The sequence below is a fragment of the Giraffa tippelskirchi genome, chromosome 8, assembly GCF_054371585.1.
Source record: "Giraffa tippelskirchi isolate mGirTip1 chromosome 8, T2T-mGirTip1v1.2.pri, whole genome shotgun sequence".
Lineage (NCBI taxonomy): Eukaryota > Metazoa > Chordata > Mammalia > Artiodactyla > Giraffidae > Giraffa > Giraffa tippelskirchi.
Window position 1 is genome coordinate 4,031,120 of NC_137282.1, and position 6,220 is coordinate 4,037,339.

At 53.9% G+C, this 6,220-nt stretch overlaps 1 protein-coding gene across 18 annotated transcripts in view; it reads right to left on the reverse strand.

The window, feature by feature from the left end:
• The window catches only part of THRB (thyroid hormone receptor beta), a 419,564-nt gene extending 414,874 nt beyond the window's left edge, over positions 1–4,690 (reverse strand). For 3 of the 18 annotated variants that reach the window (XM_081521021.1, XM_081521026.1, XM_081521017.1), the window contains exon 1: positions 157–388. The gene's annotated coding sequence lies outside the window, so the exon portion shown is untranslated. Of the gene's footprint in view, positions 1–156; positions 401–2,736; positions 3,408–3,774; positions 4,126–4,174 lie in introns of those variants that run through there. The other 15 variants (XM_081521009.1, XM_081521018.1, XM_081521023.1 and 12 more) reach the window with 11 other exon arrangements.
• Between the last annotated feature and the right edge of the window lie 1,530 nt (positions 4,691–6,220).

A 6,220-nucleotide genomic window follows, 5' to 3' on the forward strand; every position in this document is an offset into this window, starting at 1 on the left:
TTCCATGAATAGCTAATTTGAAGACGCCCCCTTGGGTATCACACCTCTGTCACTTGGAAACTCAGATAGTGTGATATTTCCCATAATTATCAGGTTCAGAATCTATTTATGAAATGGGGCAAGGAGACAGGGAAGAGGATGACTGACTTAACTTACCCATAGGGTAGCGACCCAGGTTATTTCTTAATCTACCAGCAAGGGATATTTGTATCTTGTGTTGGGTCTTGACAGTCCCATTTGCCCCTTCCCCAACAGCTACTTTTGTAGACCAGCAACACCACCACACGCCCTTGGGCCCCTTGGGGCTGCCAAGGCCAAAGGTACTGCCAGAACCTGCTGAGTGAGAAGGCATTGCTATCATCCAGTGATGTCTGTTCCCTGGAATCTCACTCTCAGCACTGACAATGCCTCTGGAACTCATAAAGATTCTACTGAAACCCAGGGAGTTGAAGGTCAGTGTCTTCAGGGAATGAAAGTAACATGTAAGACAGACTGCTGCTGAGGATTTCCAGGTACTTAAGGCAAATGCCCCCAGAAAGAACTCACAGAAATAACTCTGAGTTGTCACTACACAAAACAGGGCTAGCTTTCATATCAAGAGAGAAACTGAACCATATACACATGGCGCACACACAGGTACAGATCTTGGCATACCCCACTGATACCCACTTAGATGCTTACTTAAGTATTTTGGGGAACATGGGGATTGGGCACAACCATTTATTTACTCAATAAAGATTTATCCAGCACCTACTGTGTGCTAAGCACCGGTCAAGATGCTAGAGAATCATGAGTAAACAAGGCAGTCAAGACTCTTTTTCTCATGGACTCTATTCAAGTAGCAACTGAAATGAACAATTCAGATACCAAATAAGACCACAGAAGGGGGCTAAAGGGAAGCAAAAACAACGCACGGGTTCTGAAAAGGAATGGGAGCCTGCCTTTGCTTGAACGTCACAGAAGCACTCTTAAAAGAAGCAATACATAGTCTTACAGTACAATGACAAAAAGGAGCTCAAGAAACCAATCATCTTTACTTTGATTTCCTTCAAAAAGATGAGCATACCAAAACAAAATGTGCAATATCATTTGTGGCTCCACACACCATGTTTCAGCAACTGCAAAAATCCCAAGAAAGTAAAAGGATACATGACTTTCTCCACTGGGAAGGAAAGTTCAAGAAACCTCCTTTTCCCAAAGTTGCTAAATTAAAACGGATCTGTCTTAATTTGCCTCTGTAGCAGAATTTACTACAAAGAGTCTAAAGAGGGGGAAATGGAATGCTAATTCCTCTTTTAACGTCAGTTACTTTACAAAAATCATTTTGCAATGTCAATAAAATTATGCCTTTGCATTGTAATGCCAACAGGAATTGCTTTATTTAAGAAAAGTCTATGGCTAAATTCAGTATCATTTACTTTCACTTGTTGAAAAATAGAAGCAAATCACATTTACTAGCAGATGACACAACTTCAACATACAATTAAACTTTGAAACTCATTAAAAATAAGATTCTGATGGTATCTATTCAACATGCACAAATAATAAGTGATTGTTCACCAATGCCTTCACATATCTCATCTCAAATAAGCTGCTTGATATTGAATTTCTGTAAAAGTCAATTAAAACGCTTAGCCAACTGGCATGAAAACTCCTGAAAACATCCACTGCTTAGAATAACTTTCATCAAAACACCTTTTTCTTTCCTGTTTCCTAGTCCCTGCCTTGTTTCAGAATCAGAGAGGCGAGCAGTAGTCAGTCAGGGAGCTGATCTGTCACTGTGAATATCCAGAATGAATCGGTGAAATATTTTGACTAACATGCAATTTGTACTACTTTGCAATCCAGAGCATGCTACATATTACTGCAATGTAAATATGCATACTAAAAGGTCAAATAATATAAAATTATTGCCCCAAAGGTCTACATTACCCAATATACTGATACTATTAGAAGCTGCTGTGCAGTTATTAATACACTGTCCAAGGAATGCTTAATTTCTTGAACTTCAAAGCGTCTTTAAAACGGACTCTCACAAGCACCGAGGATCAATAACACGCTAAGGGGAAGACTTTGTTTCATGTATTTACTAGGCTTAGTGATTGAATCTTTACAAATTCTGTGTGTGAGAAGGGCGGATGTCCGCTCAGGTAAACGCTTGCCTCTTCCTTCGCTTCAGTTGACCAACGGTCATGCTTCCAGACCCCACCTCGAACATTTCCCATTTGGGGAAAATTCTACTTTGAACCTTCCAGACCCAAAACACTCACCCCACCTCCACTGAAAACAAATCAGAAGACTTAAGATTTAACGCTAATAAGAACCTGATGATGGTCGCTGGGAAATAAACAGGACCACATCCACCAAGAGTAAAAACTCCCCCGAATGAGACCTTCTCCGAGGGGTGGCGGGGGTGGGGGAGAGCGCGCAGCTGGCACCACTGCGCGGATCGGAACCGACTCGAGACGGCCCAGGGGAAGATGCTGCGTCAAGAGAAGCGAAGCAAGAAGCGCGACCCGGAGGCGAGCGAAAACCGTCCGCAAATCCCCGAGGAGGTGGGCAGACGCCAAGTCGCCAGGCGCGGGCACCGGCGCACGCCACCCGCGGGGTCCGTGCCGCCTGCAAAGCCCGGGGCTCCGGGGCAGCAGAACAGGGGGCTGGGGGACCCGCCGTCCCTTTAAACCGGCTCCGCCACCCCCCCTCCCCGCCCGCCCCTCAGCCCCGCTGTCTGCCAACCTTTTCCGAACCCTCGTGTCACAGAACTTCCTCATCATGGAAACTTCCACTGGGCTCGGCGCCGAGGATGCCAAACTCCGGGTCACAAGGAGGCTGGCCACCAGCCGGGGCTCGGGGTCCGAGGGCCACGGCCGCCCCAGCCGCCCCGCTCCGCCGCTGCCCGCGCCGCGGCTCCCCGAGGGTGCCCGAGCCGGAGGGCCCCTCCTCCCCGCGGCGGGCGCCCGGCGGCTGACACCCCACCCACGCCCGCCCGCCCGCGCGCTCGGCGTCGCCGCTCGCACCCCGAGGGGTGCCCGCGACACCCCCGCCCGCCCTCCGGACAGCCGGGACCGTCGCCCCCGCACCCCCGCCTCCGCGCCGTCCTCCCGCCGAATTACCGGGGCGCTGGAGCCGGCCGGGTGGGGCGCCCCCGCCGGGGGAGGCAGCCTGCGGGCGCTGCCCGAGCCCGGAGCTGGAGGGCCGCTTCCCCGGCGCACTCGCCTTATTCATGCAAAGTTAATCCCCGCCGCGTCACGGCCGCCCGCCCGAGGACGCGCGCCCGCCTTGGCCGAGCCCCGCAGTCTCCACCCTCCTCCGCCCCCTCCTCCCGGCGGCGGGGTCCCGGGAGCGCGTCCTGCAAAATGTCAACTCCCCGGGCGGAGAGGGGCGGCCGGGCCGGGGCCGCGCCGCCCGCCGGGGCCGCTCCACTTTTATAGGCGCGGGCGGCGAGCGCGGCCCGGCCGCCGAGTCCCCGCCTCTCGGGCCCGCGCGCCCGGCCCGCTCCGGGCCGCTGCCCTCCTCCGGCCCCGGCGCCCGCGCCGCGTCTGCCAGCCGGTGACCTGGTTTCCCCTCCGGCCCGCCGGCGCTCCGACTCGCGCGGCGGCGGCGGCGGCCCGGAGCAGGCCGGCCCGGCTCCTCCCGGGGCGCCGCGAGGAAATGGCCTCCCGGCCGCGCGCCCCGGGCGCCCGCCGGCCCCCGACGCCCCCGCCCTCGACGCGCCCGCCGCGCCCGGCCCGCGCCCCCCGGCCCCGCGCGCCCGGCCCGCGCCGCGCGGCTCACCGCCTCCGCACCTGCCGCCCAGGTGCGGGCTCCCCGGGCCCCGTCCCGGCCGTGCCCTCCACCCCGGAGTCCTCCCCCCGGCGGCGGTGTCGCGGCCGTTTTGGTGGCCGCGCGTCCACCCACCCGGCTGCGTGCGCAAGGAGGTTCGGGCTTGGGCGTCATTCCTCTAGGCGGCAGAGAGGAAGGGACGGGGGACGGGGCCCCGGGCCGGGAGGGGTGACTTCCAGAAGCCCGGGCTCCGCCGGGCTCGGCCGCCGCGCTCCTCCCTCCGTCTCCAAACCACTTGTGGCGCGTGTCGGGGCCGACGCGGCGCTCTGGCTCCTCCTGGGGCCTCGCTCCCGCCGGGCGTCTGGCGGTCCCCCCCATCGCCAACCCCGGGAGTGGAAGTTTTGGGAAATACCTGGCTTGCGCTTGAGGGAGACACCCCGCCGCACCACCGCGCACATCCTGGGAGCCCGGCGCGGGCTGGAGACCCTGCCCGGGTTCCAGAAAGACCTCCTGGCTCGTTTGTCTTTGCCCGGGACACATCCAAAGAAAACCCGGAAGACAAAAATAATTTATACTCTTGAAAAGTCCTGCCCGAGTCAGATACGCACTTCTAAAATCCACCCCCGACCCTAGTCCTGAAGGCCGAGGGTCCAGGCTGGGAGAAAAGGAAGCAGGCTTCTGCGCTTCTGGGCTAGAAGCGTGCTAGTGAAAATTCTCAGTACCCAGAAAACGAAAATGTCATCGGTCAGAAGCTCGAGTTGCCAGAAAGCTATTTGGACGATAGGATATAATGATTTTCTTACAGATAATATTAAAATAATTCCGACTGCATTATTCAATGTACACATGTATTAACCAACTGTTTTGGCAGAGCTTTGACCTTTTTTAGCCTCAACTGTCTGGACGATGATTTATTGGAGAGTTTTCTAGCTCTGCAGCCAGTGACGTGTGTTTTAGTCCCAATTCTTGTGAGCGTTCCGGGGAGAGGGACGAGAAGCCTCTTGACACAACTGTCAAGAATTCAGAAACTGCCCGGCTCCGGGGCGCAGCGTTTGAGCACGTGAGGGAGTTGCAGACCCCAGGGTTCCCTGGCGAGACAGAGGGACCTCTCCCTTCAGACTCCAAGGACCCTCTTTCCCCCTGGGTCCTTGGCAAGAAATCCGGGCTTTATTTTCCTTCACGATGAACAAGGCGGCACCCTAGGACTTGCAGGGTTTGTAGCCGGAGAGTTGTTCTCCTTTTGCAGGGACGTTCCTGGGCTTTGCTCCAAAGCTGCCCGGGATGTTTTGGTTGGTTTGGAGGAAAGCTGTGGCGTCTGCACCATTTGATCCAAACAGGCGGCCCTCTGGTGGCTAACCGTGGGCGAAAAGCTGGCCACCGAGGAAAAAGCCTGCCCTGAGAGGCCAGCACGGTGGACAGCTGGTCTTCTCGGGCCTTGGAGCCCCTAGAACTACTTTGAAAGGACAGGATAGGTTCTAATCCGCTGGGGCTTTTTTTTTTTTTTTTTAATTTTATTGAAGTATGCTGCTGCTGCTGCTGCTAAGTCGCTTCAGTCGTGTCCGACTCTGTGCGACCCCATAGACGGAAGCCCACCAGGCTCCCCTGTCCCTGGGATTCTCCAGGCAAGAATACTGGAGTGGGTTGCCATCTCCTTCTCCAATGCATGAAAGTGAAAAGTGAAAGTGACGTCGCTCAGTCGTGTCCGACTCCTAGCGACCCCATGGACTGCAGCCTACCAGGCTCCTCCGTCCATGGGAGAGTTGATGTAAAATACTGTGTTTAATTTTTGCTGTAGAGCAAAGTGATTCAGTTTTACACATATAAACACTTTTTTATATTCTTTTCTATTATGGTTTATCATAAGATATTGAATATAGTTCCCTATATAGGACCTCATGTTTATCTATCCTATAGTTTGCATCCTCTTCCCGAGTATAACTTGGAGCTCACTTCCTTCTTAAGTAGGAAACATCATACAGAGAACGGATATAATAAAAGCTGTTGCTTCCCTTTGTTCCCTGACTTTGTTCTTCTGATCTCCTTTGGCCTGGAAACTTCTGAAATAAAGAGTAAATGAAAGCTAAAATAAACAATGTGGCATTATTCAAGCAATTAATGAAGCAATGTTATATAACGATAAGTGAGGGTAATTTTTTTTTTTGGCCACCCTGGCAGTGGGATCTCAGTTCCCGGACCAATCCCCTGCGCCCTATGTCGGGAGCTCAGTCAACCACTGGGGCCTCCAGGGGAGTCCGCAAGCCGGGGCAATGTTAATGCAATGTTATTGAGACAGCATGATTCCATCTGAAATCAGCCCACTGAGTCTTTCAGGCTGCCTCACAGTGAGGAAGGGTTACCAACAGGACAGGGTGTTTGTTTTTCTAATTTTACACAAGGGGGTACATTGGAGGAGAATTTTATAGGGACCTGATTGAAGGCAGAAAACCGTATTCAAATT